This window comes from Mus musculus, chromosome 19 (assembly GCF_000001635.26).
Source record: "Mus musculus strain C57BL/6J chromosome 19, GRCm38.p6 C57BL/6J".
NCBI classification, from domain to species: Eukaryota; Metazoa; Chordata; class Mammalia; order Rodentia; family Muridae; genus Mus; species Mus musculus.
This window is the reverse complement of record NC_000085.6, coordinates 60,033,992-60,051,417: the sequence shown is the minus strand read 5'-3', so window position 1 is coordinate 60,051,417 and position 17,426 is coordinate 60,033,992. Positions and strand designations below refer to the sequence as shown.

The window sequence follows — 17,426 nt, the reverse complement described above, 5'->3', positions numbered from 1 at the left end:
CAGGGGATTTATGAATTGAGTCCAGGAACGTGGGTGTGGGGGCACACATCTGGCTACAAGATGCACTCAGCTGCCTTTTGGATGAAGAGGCTTGGTCAAAGGTCATGGCAGGTTCAGGGGGATTGCTGGGGTAGGAGATGCAGTGAAAGTAAAGAAGCCACCCTCCTAGCTCTTGGTGTTCCCGACAGCGATAGGGTCTTGCTGCTGCACAGGATAAGCAAACTCGTTCTAAGGTCCTGGAATCTCGCAGCTGACACTTTTTCTAGCCAATAAAATTTTGTGTGAAGACAATTGAAAGCTACTGAAACCACAGGGACACTATAGCCATTATCAAGGGCACTGAAGAAAACACATTCCTCCTAGCTGCCAGAATTATAAAGTCAGCAACAGTGAAGCCACAAAGTTTTCAAAGCTTTGGTTGTTTTGAAAACTGATATTAGTAAAAGATATAAGAAATGTTAATAATGTTTAAGAAATTACTTTCTCTCTCTCTCTCTCTCTCTCTCTCTCTCTCTATATATATATATATATATATATGTGTGTGTGTGTGTGTGTGTGTGTGTGTGTGTGTGTGTGTGTATGCATGCATGTGTGTATGTACGTATATGTATGTATATTGTGTATGTGTGTCTGTATGTCTGTATGTCTATCTATATGTATGCATGTGTGATACTCTTGCCACAGAATATGTGTAAGTCAGAGGAGAATTTTGTGGAGTCTGTTTTCTCTTCCTCTCACCCCTACATGGGTTTCAGGGATTGAGCTCAGGTCCTCAGACTTTGCAGGAAGTAATTTTTACCAGCTGAGCCATCTTGCTGGCCCTTTAAAGGCTAGTCTTTGTTTGCACCTTCCTTCCTTCCTTTCATTCATTCATTCATTCATTCTTTCTTTCTTCAACTTAACCTTACTTCTTTTTAGATTTAATATTATAAATTAGTATCAGAAAGGATTAATTAGGAGGATAAAAATTAAATTAGTAACCCAATTACTTTAGTATGAGAGAACTACCCCAAAGGGTTAATAATTTGACTTGGAATTTAATTTCATGGATGTGTTTGTCTAAGATCCAGATCTTTCCTTTCCAAAACTCTGTCTGATGATCTCAGAAACTGTTCAGGCTCTAAAACTCAAGCCTTGGGCTGCTGAGGCCTCTGGGTCCATGAGGTTATTCCACCCCTTAGCAGCCATCTAATCTTGGTACTTGCTCTCAATTTCAAGCTCAGTGGGTTGTGGTCTTGGTTGTTGGTTTGTTTGCATTTGTCTCTCATTTCATCTGGAAGACAGAAATGGAACCCCATACCATGACTAAGAGATTCAGCACTCAAGAGGAATTGCCTAAGTCTGTCTACCTCCTCAGCTGAGCTTCTCCAGTAGTGGGTTTTTATGGCTTCCTACCACGCTGCTTCTCTTTCTACCATGTGAGAACCGGTGCTGCGGACAGAGGTGAGGTACTGACATACAAGGGGCATTTTCTTAAAGCCTACTAAAGTAATGCCCAGCTGGTAGCTCTTCAAAGGGGAGTATTGAGTGTGAGTTTTCTGTGCTCATTGAAGACTTAGGAGGTAGCACAAGGCTCCCAAAAGAGTGTCTGTGGAGCCCCAGTTCCAACTAGACATACATGCTTTGCTGCATACTTAATTTCAGCCTGGCATGTCCCCCACCATGGATTTCTAGCCAGACATAAGTGATTATTTTTTTCTTTTTGGGCATTTTTTGCTGCCCCACGTTGGAGACCGAAGCATTTGGTGTTAGAGTCTGAAGTACATGCCAACAGAAACAGAAACATATCTCATTTGAAGTCCAGACCCTGTGGTGGGATCTGGGGACACCAGGCAGGTGCCCTCACCTACTCTCGTAGTGAAGCAGGAGACAGCGAGGTCTTCCTACCTTCATCATGTTGTCTTCACTTAGACAAAACCTAGCAGAAAATGTCTTGGCAAACAAAGAGTTTGATCCAAGTCTTCAGATACCTTATCTATTTGTTAGTTATCTTCCTGTTTGGGTTTAAGGTTGCAGAAGGAGAGACAGGGGAGGGATGGCAGCAAGTAACTGGAGCAGGAAGTTGAGAGACTGACTCTTCAACCATATACAGAAAACAGACAAAGCAGACTGGAAGAATAGCCAGACAATGTACCTCAAAGTTCATCCCCTGAGTGATAACTTCTTTCAGCAAGGCTTCATGCCCTGAAAGTTCCCTTACCTCCCAAACAATGCTACCAACTGGGCCAAGTATTCAGATACACATGAGGAACATTTCTCATCCAAACTACCACAAGTTCTTAATAATCTTTTTATCTGGAAAAAGAAAGGAAAAAGACAAACATGATGGCAGTTATCAATGACCTCCTGGCTGGGCCTATAAGAGTTATGGTACGGAGATGGCCAGGTTGCTTTAAATGCTTCAATGAAGTTTGCAATCTTAGCAGAATGTGTTTAGGATTAGTGAGCAGACAGTCTGTTCCAAAACTTTCAGGGATTTCTGACAATACTAGTCTCCTAGGTTCTTAACACCAATATACCCAAGTTGAACTAGCCATTGCTGAAATTTAAGGCTGGTAGTCTGCTATGGATTGACTGTGAAATAGCTCCCATAGGCTCATGTATTTGAAAACTTGGTCCCCAGTTGGTAGCACTGCCTTTGGAGGTTGTAGAAATTTTAGAAGAGGTAGCCTATCTTGAGGAGGGAGGTGCACCCCTGGGGTGAGCCATCAGGGCTATAGGCCAAGCTGGCTTCTAACCCCAGTCTTTCTGCTTTCTGGTCCCCATACAACAAGCAGCCTCATGATTCTGTGGCCATAGCTGGAGCTGATCTCCCATACATTACCGGCTATAAGGGACTGCACTTTTTATACTGTGTGCCAGAATAAATACTTCCTCCCTTATGTTGTATCTTCTCAGGTATTTGGTCAAAGCAATGAAGACAGGAACTATTCCACAGTCATTCTCAGTTTGAGTTATAGGATTTGTCTTCTACTTAAAAAAAAAGTCTTTGTTCTTTCAAAGAAAAACAGTCACACAAACTTTAAAAAATGTATTTAGTATTAAGCTTAAATGAGAAATTTATATTTTCTCATAAGAACAATACACATACTCTTTTGAGCAGCATAAATATGTTCACAAAACTGATATCCCAAAGGGTCACTTAACCCTTGACAAGAACAATACATGAGTTTGTGAAGCGACTAACATTTAGAGTGAAACATTTTCTCTTTGTATGTTTCTAAATGATGCAAATTCTTCATAACGAATGTATGTTACTTCTATTGGTAATAATTTTGTTATTGGAACTATAGAAGGTTGTCATTTCTTTTCTGTGCACTTTTTTATAACTCCTAAATTTCCCAAAGTTAAACAAGTATTAGCAAACACACAAGTGGAGATAATGTAATTACAAGATAATTATTGTGGTATATAAATTTAAATGTTCTTTTAAAGAGACACTTAATTAAATGTCATCAATTAACTAAACACACAAATATGTAAGCTTTCAAAAATCTATCTTATTAAGTTCTGAGTGATAGATTTTCATCACAGATGTATGAAATTTTTAAGCTCACGTAATTTATGTGTTTTAATTTAAGACATCTGCTTTTAATTTGACTAGTTAAAATACCTTCTGTACAATGTTTAGATTAAAAAAAAAACCCTCAACATCTTTTTAGTTTGACCATCCTTTGCGGTTGAGAAATTTAAAAAAAAAATCACAATACATTGAATAAATAAATCATTTTCTAAAATCCAAATTGACAACTGTGTCCTGTCACACCAAATCCTTGCCCAGGCTTTGGGGCCGTATGCTCTGGGGAGGTCATTCTTTGTGTCTATAAAAACTGCTCTCTTCTTTGATGACAGAAAGAGAAAAGGAGACTTGTTCAAAGCTTCAGAGAGTTCCGTCTCCTCCCTTTATGCCTTCTTGAGTGTTTCTTTTACTCCTCCAGATTCCAGCCCGTCTATGGAAGGCAGCCCCCTTTAACCAACACATGTAAGTATACAGTTAGGACCTGATGCTATTCTAGGCTCTGTAGGAGTGAAAACAAGCCATAGGTAAGCCATCAAGGAGCCTATAATTTACTAAGAGCGACAGAGATGTAGCTAATATATCTAATAAAGGCAATATACAGCAAGTGACTGATAAGACCACAAAGAAAAATGAGTGTGAATCAAGATAGTAACTTTAAGCATGAGGGAGGAGTCAAGAGGAAAAGTTATCGGGGCTGAGGTTTGAAGAGTGGCTGGCAGGGGAGGCACTTTCCAAACTGAAGGCTGTAATGAGCACAAAGGACCAGAGTGAGGAAGATAAGCTGGTCAGCAGCACATAAGTGTGATAAGGAGCAGACTTCGAGGCCGGGACAGAGGGGAGCCTGGGAGAGTTGGAGTGAAAGATGAAGTCTGAAAGATGGTGAAGAGATATGGATAATAGGATGGAGCTTGAAGTTTATCTTAGATAGTAGAGGAAGATGGACAGTTAATGGTTTCTGGAGGAGGAGAATCATATCCCTTGACTCAACTAATGGTAAGTTGCCTTAGCTTGGTTCATAACCCTCACCCATGTTCTTGCAAGCAATCCTAATAAAATGCCCTGGGACACACACACACACACACACACACACACACACACACACACACACACACACACACACACCTTAAAGGTAAGAGAAGGACTTTCTGAGAAGAAGGGACTTGATAAAAGTAGGAGAAATAAGAAAGAATACAGAGGCAGCAAACATGATCAAAGTATGTTCCATACATGAAATTGCGAACAAGCCTTTAATCAAAGTTTTTGATTTGTCACTCTGGCCAACAGTTCAGTCACTGATTGGGAAGAAGATTATGATGTAGACCAACTAGGAGGATACTGCAATGAGCCAAGTGAAGCCTAAAACATGGTGTGAACAAAGACAACAGAGGAGAGCATGGAAGGAGAAGGGGAGAGAGCTCAGGCCACACAGACAGCAGACATGTGCAGTCAGAATTCCGTTAGATGCTGGAGAGGGGTCAGGGTATGCAGATAGTGGACATGTAGTCAGAGTTCTCTTAGATGCTGGAGAGGGGAACTCCAAGACAAATGCCAGCTCACAGGAGGCAAAAGGACAGCTTTATCTCTGAATGCAGGTATTCAAGGTTAACCTGGCTTATAGTGTGAAGCTCAGCTTCAGACAAAAACAAATGTCTCCTTGACATCTCAGTGTCTTGTGGCGATAACCCTCAACTGTCCAGGAAATGTAACTTTCCTTGGCTTTCTATTTTTACTATCAGTTAGAGTCTAGAGTAGGTAAAGTCCTGAGAGCTCTTTGGTTTTCATAAATTGGAAGCCATTTTTCTTCCTGGTAGGGAAAAAAAAATCTCAGAAATGAGAAACTTAAAGGTCATGGTCCCATGGCCCCATAGGATCATCATTTGTACCTTGGCAATCTTATATCAATACATTGTTTCCACATTCTCTTTGTTTCTACCTTCTCATTCTCTTGGTTATCTGCTAATGTTTTAAATATTCAATGCATAATAATTATATACTACATATTTTAATGAGAAATGTACCTTTAACATCTTGGATAAGGTACATTGATAGGGCTTAATATTTTTAATATATGGATACTATGAACTGTCTTCTTATATTACCAAGCAAATAAGTGAGTTTAAATTGTTCTAAATAAGAATTTTAATAACCAGGAGACATAAGTATGTTTTGGTTGAGAAAAAAATGTACACTAAACACTTCAGTAATCTAAAACCCTTAAAAGTATTTCTCATTTGTATAATTTACCATCCTTCAAGGATGTTGCAGCGATGGGCACTGTATCTTTGCCCCAGTTTTTAATTATTTATTTCAATAATTAGAGATAAATTTACAAGATGGAATTACCTGTTCTGAAAGTATGCATATTCTTCTAAGGCTTTTAATATGTATAGTCAAATATACTACAATTTACATTCCTATCAAAAGATATATGTAAGTACTCTGTCCATGAATAATTGGCTACAATTCAAATTTTCTTTCTTTAATCCATACCAATTTAATAACATGAAATTGTTTTAAAGTATCCCAGTTGACATAGAGAAAATCTCACTTTCTTCAAGGACATTTATTTGAATTTGATAAAAATCAAACAAAACAAAATTAGTAAATGCATAATTGAGACAAAAACTAATGAAAGAAAACACCCAGATTCCAAGTTCTTAAAAATCACAGCAGCAAGGGTTCAGGAAGAAGGCTTCATGTGTAAGAGCATTTTGTTGTGCAGGCATGAAAACCTGGGTTCGAATCCCAGCACCCATGTAAGTAGGCCAGATATGGCCACACATATGCTTGCAACCCTGGTGCTCTGAGGGGCAAAGACATAACAGTTCTAGGTACTTGTTGGCCACCAACCTAGAGCTAGGTTTGGTGATAGTTTGTCTCAAGGAAATAAGTCAGAGAGTAACAGTCTTCTAGCCTGTGAGGCACACAGGTGAACCTGAAAATACGTACATACATAGCACACACACATACACACACAGTCACAAACATACATACATCACACACACTCACAAGCACACACACATTAGGAAAGAGAGAGAGACAAGACACACAGAGAGAGCACAGCAGTGGGTGAAATCAGAAGCTGAGGCACGAGGACAGACCATCTCAGTGTCTCTACAGGGCAAGGGCAAGGGCAAGGGCAAGGGCAAGGGCAAAGGCAAGGGCAAGGGCAAGGGCAAGGGCAAGGGCAAGGGCAAGGGCAAGGGCAAGGGCAAGGGCAAGGGCAAGGGCAAGGGCAAGGTGTAGGCCCTCACATACCCGGTAGAGAATGATGTTAAGTGTGTACAGTACCAGGAGTAAAGAGCATCTACTGTGTTGAAAGAGAGACAAGAAGTCAACCCCAGCTTCATGGGCACAGTAAGAAAGGCTACATGGGGTCACTAGTGGGAAAATGTCATCTTCAGCAAGTAGGCCAGGACAATTTCATGTAATAATGACCAACTGCACATAACAATGCAGGAGTGATCCCGGAAAGGCAGAAACTCTTCCCTTAGACCTGTAGAATTTTCTAGAAAGCAGAAGAAAGCACTATGTGAGTTTGAGCATAGCAACCAGGACTGGAATGTTCAAGCAAAAACAATTGCTTAAGATGAGCTCACATTAAAAAAAAAAAAACCAACTACACAAGGGCTCTAACGGCCATGCAGGAGAGACAGGGTGGGTAACAGTAGAAACTGCACTTCAGACACTGGTGTAAGAATAGTCTGAAATATCTTTAAAATACTCAAGATATTAAGGAAGTTTTTTTTTTAATTAGGTATTTTCCTCGTTTACATTTTCAATGCTATCCCAAAGGTCCCCCATACCCACCCCCCCAATCCCCTACCCACCCACTGCCCCTTTTTGGCCCCGGCATTCCCCTGTACTGGGGCATATAAAGTTTGCAAGTCCAATGGGCCTCTCTTGGGCAGTGATGACCGACTAGGCCATCTTTTGATACATATGCAGCTAAAGACAAGAGCTCCCGGGTACTGGTTAGTTCATATTGTTGTTCCACCTATAGGGTTGCAGTTCCCTTTAGCTCCTTGGGTAATTTCTCTAGCTCCTCCATTAGGGGCCATGTGACCCATCCAATAGCTGACTGTGATCATCCACTTCTGTGTTTGCTAGGCCCCGGCATAGTCTCACAAGAGACAGCTACATCTGGGTCCTTTCGATAAAATCTTGCTAGTGTATGCAATGGTGTCAGCATTTGGAAGCTGATTATGGGATGGATCCCTGCATATGGCAATCACTAGATGGTCCATCCTTTCGTCACAGCTCCAAATTTTGTCTCTGCAACTTCTTCTATGGGTGTTTTGTTCCCATTTCTAAGAAAGGGTAAAGTGTCCACACTTTGGTCTTCGTTCTTCTTGAATTTCATGCGTTTGGCAAGTTGTATCTTATATCTTGGGTATCCTAAGTTTCTGGGCTAATATCCACTTATCAGTGAGTACATATTGTGCGAGTTCCTTTGTGATTGGGTTACTTCACTCAGGATGATACCCTCCAGGTCCATCCATTTGCCTAGGAATTTCATAAATTCATTTTTTAATAGCTGAGTAGTATTCCATTGTGTAAATGTACCATATTTTCTGTATCCATTCCTCTGTTGAGGGGCATCTGGGTTCTTTCCAGCTTCTGGCTATTATAAATAAGGCTGCTATGAACATAGTGGAGCATGTGTTCTTCTTACCGGTTGGGTACAGGAAAATCTGAGAGATTCTCTAGAAACAAGAAGCAAGCAAAGAGCTTATCAAGATGGCTGGCTGGTTTCTCTTGTTCTGGATTTTATTTGACCCTTGTGACCATGTACAATCCTGAATTTTGAATTTCATCTTATCTAGGAAGTGAATGATTACATTGATAGCATCCCACTAAAGCATTCATTATCTACAAATCTTAGACTCACTGAACAACCTTTGGAAAAAGACTTGATTATTTATATCTGAAATGTTCTATACCTGAAAAAAAATTGAACAATAGCTAAGTGAAAGATCCAACCCTCCTCTTGCCTGTTTGTAAGTAGCTGTGGCTGTCCCTGCTCTTGCTCCAAGCTATTGGTGACCTGGGTGATTAAAGCCTCTGGTCAGAATGCTGAGCTCTGTATGCTCCTTTTCTTCTGAATGAACTTGAAATTAATTTTTACACAAAGATTAACAACTCACAATTAAATCTTATATTTTAAGTCTGAATCATATTGTTTAAGAAATAATTATTTTATTTTGTTGTTTTGGATTAGCTCTTTAAAGACAAGAGACTTCAGGCTCCAATTAGCCACTGTAAAAAAAATTAATTTAAATAGCCTAATTGACAACTTGCTGGAAGCTACATACAGTCTTGGCTGCCTAAATTGTTTAATTCCGTGCAGAAGTGGGTGTTAGCTTTATTTTATCTTATAAAACAACCCTACTTCAACCTATTACCAAATACTTACCAAATGTCTGACTCATGAACTCCATGCTGGCACCTGCAGCTCACAGTAACCTCTCACAACTGACTATAATTCCAGCTCCATCAGATTCTACACCCTTTTCTACCCCTTGGGCATTTGCACTCATATGCACATATGCATACACAGGCACACGCACACATACACACACACACATGTACATTATCATTTAATCTGTGGGAGGTACACATGAATCCCAAAGCCAACCTTTCCTGTAAGGAATTCATATTTGAGAAAAGCAAGGATCAGAGGAGTTTTGTAGGTTATAGGTACATGATTAAAAGGAAGGGAACGTAAGGACTCTGGAGCAGCTTAAAGTAGGCAATGTGCCAGAGAAGTTGGATGAGAACTCACTTTCTAAAGGAAGGACTATTTAGATCAAAATAGAGTCAGGCAAGCTAAGGAGCAAGAGACCACATGAAAGAGAGATCTGTTTGGGAGTTGGTGGATAGGAAGGGTGCTAGTAGATGAAGATGTTTGAGAGGAAGATGAAAATCTGTTCTGAGCCCCAGGCATAAGGTAGAGGCTATGATGTTCATATTCTGAAAGAACCCCAGCCCTGGGACAGCCCAGAGAACAAAATGCACTGGTTTGAAAAGCACTATGCAGACCAGTGGGACCAACACCTGCCTCATTACGAGCCATGTGGAAGTGTGTGGATAGGGTTCTCATGAAACAGGAAGACCTGAAGGGCCGTGGGTGGGACAATGTGATCAAAGTTGTATTTTGTAGCCTTTCCAACCACAGAAGATGGAGCGGGCTGGAGAACAATGTAGGTGAACAGAGAGGCATGGAGAGCTGGCTGGAGCTTGTTGCAGTCATCCATGGGAGAGATCCAGGGGGTAAAGGGATCGTATCAGAATCAACAAGGGATGACACGTAAGAGAGTCCCTGACGTCATTCTTGCTCTGGCCAGGACATGAGATCTTCATGCTCTGAACATCTTGCTGATTATTTCTTTATCTTTCTACTACTCCTGGACACAGGTCACACAGCAGACATATGAGGCAGGAACTTAGGTCATTTGCCCAAGAATTCATACCTGTCATAATGATTCACTACCTTTCTACTACCTATCATGGTTAATCTTCACTGTCACCCTGACAGGATTTGGAATCACTTAGAAGGTGTTTGTGTATCCATGAAAGCATTTCAAAATGGCTTACCCAATGAGAGGAGTTCTATCCTGAATGTGGGCAGGACATTTCATAATAGAAAGTAGACTTGAAGGTAAGCATAGACATAGACCTCTCTGTCTTCTAATTATAGATGCAATGTAACCAGCTATGCCATGTTTCTATCTCTGCAACTTCCCTATCATGACAGACTGTATCCTCAAACTGTGAGCCAAAAACCCCTTCTTTCAATAAGTTGCTTCTAGTCAAGTACTTGGTCACAACAACAAGAAAAGAAATGAATACAGACCCTGAATAATTCTTATTCAGGGATTTATTATCCAAGAAATGAGACTGTTCTGTACTTTCCTCTCAAGTGACTCATCCATTAGTCAGACCCATCAAATGCAATCTTTACACATTCCTGGTGCCTTTCCACCCATGGAGATCAAAGTTACCAAGAGTCATTGACTTGGGTTATAACAGACATTTGGAGTTTGGTAAAAATTAATGAAGCACACAGTGTGGTTCCATGCAAGGAAACAAAGGAAATGAGCTGCCTTAGGCAAATGCTCTTTACCTCTGTGAGGTAAGTTCAAATGTCACTTCTCCAATGCCAGTCTGAGACCCTGTCCTCACTGCATACACCATTTGATATTTATCTACTCTTACTCCAGATTACTATAATGCACTGTGAATGTCTGCTTTTATCACTATAACAGCTTGGAGTATTGAAAACACTGAGATACTGAATGTATGAATGAACAAATGGATAAATGAATGAATGATGTTAGTTTAGTTGGCTGTGATGTGAGGAAATTTCAGTGGTAGTTGAGGGATTGGATTATGAGGCTCCTAAAACCCCCTCTACAGAAGCCAGCTTCCTTCTACACTTATTCATTCATTCATTCATTCATTCTCTCTCTCCCCCTCTCTCTCTGTCTCTCTCTTCCTTTTATTCTTTCTTCCCTGTGTGAGAGTGTTATGCATGTGTACATGTGTGCACGTGTGTGTAAATGTATATATCCATCTGTGTTCCTGTATGGAAGCATGAGAGGAATCCTGATCTATCATACTACCTTATTCCTCTGAGACACAGTTCTCACTGGACCTAGAGCTATGCTGGTGACCCAAACCCCAGTGATCTAGTCTATGCCTCTCACACTGGTATGCTTGTAGGTACCTATGACCATTTTGTTTTTGTAGGTGCTGGGATTTGAAATCATATTCTCATACTTAAACAGCAAGCACTCTGACTGCGGAGTCACTTTATTGGCCCATTAACTTTATTCTTATGCTGAAACCCTGTGTCCTGATGCTCTAAGAATAAGGCCCCTGGGAGTTTTGCTAACCCTCCAGAGCCCAAGCCTGAACACTTCCTATGCTGTTATGCTTTTATGCTAAGATTAGCTTTCACTTGGCATCAGGAAAATCCTTGTTTTTCCTATAAGGAGAGTACCTGTTTTCACTTTTCTTTGTTCCACACTCTTTGTTCTGTCTCTTCCCTTCCTCCCTCCCTCCTTTCCTTGCCCCTTTTTCCCTCCCTCCCTCCCTCCCTCCCTCCCTCCCTCCCTCCCTCCCTCCCTCCCTCCCTCCCTCCCTCCCTCCTTCCCTCTCTTCTTCCTTTCCTCCCACTCTCTCTTTCCCTCTTTCCCTATAGCCCCTTCCTACCCAAATCCCACACCTCTCCCTATAAGCGTCATCTTAATATTTGGAACCCACGCGGAGTCTCTAGATCTAAGAACACATTTCATGCCAAGGTCTCTGAGAACTACATCTATGTGGTTGCTGAATTGGGAATGCTTCATTGGTATGCCTTTAAGCCAAGTTGGTGTGTCTCCAATCAACATCCTGTGCAAGTGTATCAGATGGAGCAACATTTTGTGATATGCACAGGTACTGGTATCCTGTGGCTGCCATAGGAAATGACTGATCGTGGACTCAAACACCAGTCATGTATTGGTGCTGGCTGGGCTGTGTTTCTCTCTTCAAAGAGAGAGAGAATCTGTTCTTTTTTTTTATTATTATTATTTTTTATTAGGTATTTTCCTCATTTACATTTCCAATGCTATCCCAAAAGTCCCCCATACCTTTCCCCCACTCCCACTTTTTGGCCCTGGCGTTCCCCTGTACTGGGGCATATAAAGTTTGCGTGTCCAATGGGCTTCTCTTTCCAGTGATGGCCAACTAGGCCATCTTTTGATACATATGCAGCTAGAGTCAAGAGCTCTGGGGTACTGGTTAGTTCATAATGTTGTTGCACCTACAGGGTTGCAGATCCCTTTAGCTCCTTGGATACTTTCTCTCCATTGGGGGCCCTGTGATCCATGCAATAGCTGACTGTGAGCATGCACTTATGTGTTCTTTACCACTAAGCTTCCAGTGGCTCCAGAGTCTTTGACTTGTGAACACACCACTCTGGTTTTTATTGCCCCTCTTCTGTCTGAGATCTCCCTCTACCTTCCTTAAATTTGATTGCATTTAGTATTGAACAGATAATGTAGAATATAGTATTTCTCTTAAAGTCTTTAATTTAAATATACTTTTTTTTGCTACAATACTGATATTCACTCTTTTGTTGCATATGGAAATGTTTATGGGTTTCGAAGCTTCAGGGACCCACGTTCAGCACACCACAAAAGGTAAAGCTTACCTTTCTCCTGTTATAATCCCAGGAAAAACAGTATCCTAGTGTAAAGTTAGCCTAAAAATGTAATGTGTACTTTATGTTTATGTTGGTAACAGGGTATAGCGAGGATTGTGGATGGGGGCTCTAGAAATAGCCTGCAGAGGCTTGGACCTTCTGTTTCCATGATAAAACTCTAGGGAATTGTGTCATCCACCAGTGGGAGGCCTGCTTACTGCAGCAGGTAGAAGACTGAATTATGAACACAGCACAGAGTACCATGTTCAATGTCTGGCATGAGAGACACCGTGATCACCATCAGTATTGTCTTCAGATCATTGTGAGGGAAGTAGGTGCTCTCACACAACTGAGTGTGTCTCTGAAAAAGGTAAAGAACTTGAGACCAGACCAGGGAAAACCCTTGGAAACCCATCTCACCATTCTGCTTTTCACCAAATCATAAAAAAGCTGGCTGGCTATTTCAGGAACTGAATTGTTCTCAAACATCACAGGTCTTAAAGACTCTTGTGCCACATTTATTCTTCAGAAGTTATAATGTGCCTGTTTGTTTCAACAAAGCTTCATTTAAAAACACTTTAGCATGTGCAAAAAAAAATATCTACTGGGACTTACAAGTGCCAATTTTAAAGTTGTATGGAGGACAAAGAACTATTTGACCAAATAAGTGTGGGCTCTGAATGTGCCCAGATATTCCATTTAAGGATCCAGTAGAGATATCTATCAACACCCATGGCTTTGCTTGCAGTGGGATAAGGCAGGAGTCACCATAGGCTTCACAAAAATCGCCACAGTATCATGTCAGAATTTTGGATTAAAGATTACAATGTAACTTAACACAGTAAAGAATCTGGTATGTGTCTCAGTTTCTTTTCTTGTTGCAGTGGTAAGGTACTCTGAACAAAGCAACTTAAGGGAGAATGTTTATTCTGCCTCAAAGTTCAAGAGTGTGTTCCGCTGTGGCAGGGAAGTCAAGCAGGCAGGGCCTTAAAAGAAGCTGGCCACCTCACATTCACAATGGGAACAGATGGCTTTTTTTATACAGTCCACGATCTCAGCTGAAGAGGGAATTTCTGGTTTCTTTGGAGACTCAGTTGTGTCATATGATGTTTTTCTGGAAGCTGTCTTATGAGAGGATGTTTTGCTGAGAATAGACACGTGGTGTTTCTCTGCAAGCTGCCTGGTGAAAGGGCATGTGATGTCTTGCTGGAGTACACACTTGAGAGGACGTTTGGAAAGAGTGTAAGTATAACCCAGTAGACGTTGGACGATACTCTGGCATTGGTTTGCTTTGCTGGTGTTCATTGGGCTTCACTGATACTGGTCATTGCTGACAATCCTGTTACATTGTGTTACCTTGCTTTCTTTCTGCATCTTCCCTTATCATGACTTCGTAGGGAGAAGCACACCAAAGAACATCTGGTGGGGTTCCAGCTGCTTCTTGCTGCTTCAGCAGACTTGTGAGGGAGCCTCACAGTTTCTTCTGGATTGAGCCACTGATGCTGATTCGAGTAAACCAGATTGCTGACAACAGAGATTGGAATCACCAAAAGAACTATTTCTAAACAGGTCCACATACCCCTGTCCTTTCCTCCCCTACCTTTGGTGGGTGGGCTACAAGGGAGCTTGAAGCATTTAAGAACAGTTATTAAAGTAGGTTTTGAAAAAATATAAGCCTACATCATCCCAGCAAATGGTACCACTCATGGTGAGGTCTTCCCTCCCCATTAAAAAAATCAAGATCATCTGCCACAGGCATGCCCAGAGGCTAACCTAACATAGATAATCCCCCAAAGAGGTATTTGGGGGCTTTTCACCTAAGCCCTTTAGATTCTGTCAAATAGACAATTAACACCTAAAATTACAGAATGAGCTTAAAGGTCAAGTAAGGAAATGCAAATAGGACAGAAACGGAAGCCAAAATGAAGCTCACTTCATGGGAGACTGCTAACAAGCAAAGGTCATAGGGTCATAGGTCTGTGGTGCCATAAGTCTGACTGGAGGATCCGTTCATGCTGGACAAGAGCTACAGCCTAAGCCTCAAAGCACAGCTTTGAAATCAGACATAGATGGTGTCTGCTTCCTGCTCTGAGGCTTGCTCTCAAGAATGGAATCAGTTGTGAATACCTCATAGGAAGTTGGCATTAGAAGGATGACATCACAAGGTTGCTGTGGTTGTTAAAGCCAAGGATGTCCCCTACTACGTATCTGGTGTAACTGTTCAGTAAGTGATGCTCATGTATGAAAACAAGATTGGCAGCAAAGCTGATTCACTCAAAGAAGTATGGCATAGGAATTTGCCTCTAACACAGAAAAGCATCTAGTTTTATGGCAAGGCTGGGATTCATCATAGTTCCTGTTTCATTTGCTTTAGTCAATGGACATGGTTGATAGGAAGAAGGGCTCTGTCACTGCTCAGTTGTTTCTAACATTTATTCATTTCATACATACACAGAATAGTGGAAGGACAGAAAAATGGGCAGGAGACACAGATACACAGATGAGTGACAGACAACAGGTAGGTAATAAATAAATCGATGATAGATGATAAATAACAGATGATAGGTAATAGGTATATATGTAATAGGGAGATGATAGACATCCTACCATTACATACATCAAAATGGAACTTATTAATAATACCTCTTTGTCCTAGAACCAACTCATCTTAATGGCAGGTTTTAAATCACAGATGCTTCTGCTCTGACATCCTTCAGTTTTGCACCCAAAAGGAATATATCTGAGTTCATATCATGTGTGTTCTTTTGTGACTGGGTTACTTCACTCAAGATGATATCCTCCATCCATTTGCCCAAGAATTTCATAAATTTATTGTTTTTAATAGCTGAGTAGTACTCTGTTGTGTAAATGTACCACATTTTCTGTATCCATTCCTCTGTTGAGGGACATCTAGGTTCTTTCCAGCTTCTGGCTATTATAAATAAGGTTGCTATGAACATAGTGGAACATGTGTCCTTATTACATGTTGGAGCATCTTCTGAGTATATGTCCAGGAGTGGTATTAGTGGGTCCTCAGGTAGTACTATGTCCAGTTTTCTGAGGAACTGCCAAACTGATTTCCAGAGCGGTTGTAGCAGCTTGCAATCCCACCAGCAATGGAGGAGTGTTCCTCCTTCTTCACATCCTCCCCAGCATCTGCTGTCACCTGAGTTTTTGATGTTAGCCATTCTGACTGGAGTGAAGTCGAATCTCAGGGTTGTTTTGAATTGCATTTTCCTGATGACTAAGGGTGTTGAACATTTTTTTTTTAGATGTGTCTCAGCCGTTCAGCATTCCTCAGTTGAGAATTCTTTGTTTAGCTCTGTACCCTATTTTAAATAGGGTCATTTCTTTCTCTGGAATCTAACTTCTTGAGTTCTTTGTATATATTGGATATTAGTCCTCTATCGGATGTAGAATTGGTAAAGATCTTTTCCCAATCTGTTGGTTGACTTTTTGTCTTATTGACAATGTCCTTTGCCTTACAGAGCTTTGCAATTTTATGAGATCCCATTTGCCAATTCTCGATCTTACAGCACAAGCTATTGCTGTTCTGTTCAGGAATTTTCCCCCTGTGCCCATATCTTCGAGTCTCTTCCCCACTCCCTTTATAAGTTTCAGTGTATCTGATTTTATGTGGATGTCCTTGATCCACTTGGACTTGAGCTTTGTAGAAGGAGATAAGAATGGATCACTTTGCATTCTTCTACATGCTAACCGCCAGTTGAGCCAACACCATTTGCTGAAAATGCTGTCTTTTTCCCACTGCATGGTTTTAGCTCCTTTGTCAAAGATCAAGTGGTCATATGTGTGTGGGTTCATTTCTGGGTCTTCAATTCTATTCCATTGATCTACCTGCCTGTCACTGTACCAATACCATGCAGTTTTTTATCACAATTGCCCTGTAGTACAGCTTGAGGTCAGGCATGGTGATTCCACCAGAAGTTCTTTTATTGTTGAGAATATTTTTTACTATCCTATTTTTTTTTTGTTATTCCAGATGAATTTGGAAATTGTTCTTTCTAAATCTATGAAGAATTGAGTTGGAGTTTTGATGGGGATTTCATTGAATCTGTAGATTGCTTTTGGAAAGATGACCATCTTTACTATATTAATCTTGCCAATCCATGAACATCAGAGATCTTTCCATCTTCTGAGATCTTCTTTAATTTCTTTCTTCAGAGACTTGAGGTTCTTATCATACAGATCTTTCACTTGCTTAGTTAGAGTCACACCAAGGTATTTTATATTATTTGTGACTATTGTGAAGCTTGGAATACCCAAGATGCAATTCATAAACTACATGAAATTCAAGAAGAAGGAAGACCAAAGTGTGGATACTTCTCTTCTTCTTAGAAGGGAGAACAAACACCCATGGAAGGAGTTACAGAGACAAAATGTGGAGTAGAGACTGAAGAAATGACCATGCAGAGACTGACTCACCTGGCGATCTATCCCATATACAATCACCAAACCCAGACACTGTTGTGGATGCCAACAAGTGCTTGCTAACAGGATCCTGATATAACTTTCTCCTGAGAGGCTCTGCCAGTGCCTGACAAATACAGAAGTGGATGCTCACAACCATCCATTGGACTGAGCATAAAGTACCCAATAAAGGAGCTAGAGTAAGGATCTGAGGAGCTGAAGGAGTTTGCAGCCCCATAGGAGGAACAACAATATGAACCCCCAGAGCTCCCAGGGACTAAACCACCA

The 17,426-nt window shown here is 40.9% G+C and overlaps 2 long non-coding RNA genes across 2 annotated transcripts; both read left to right on the top strand.

Annotated features, from left to right (window-relative positions):
• Window positions 1-1,029: 1,029 nt before the first annotated feature.
• On the top strand, window positions 1,030-11,033 carry Gm41880. The gene is made up of 3 exons (XR_877974.1): window positions 1,030-1,443; window positions 3,939-3,982; window positions 10,059-11,033. It is a non-coding gene; the product is annotated as a predicted gene, 41880 (long non-coding RNA).
• A 1,351-nt stretch (window positions 11,034-12,384) lies between these two features.
• Gm41879 lies at window positions 12,385-15,518 on the top strand. Its single transcript, XR_877973.1, has 3 exons — window positions 12,385-13,952; window positions 14,108-14,279; window positions 15,166-15,518. It is a non-coding gene; the product is annotated as a predicted gene, 41879 (long non-coding RNA).
• The last annotated feature ends 1,908 nt before the right edge of the window (window positions 15,519-17,426 follow it).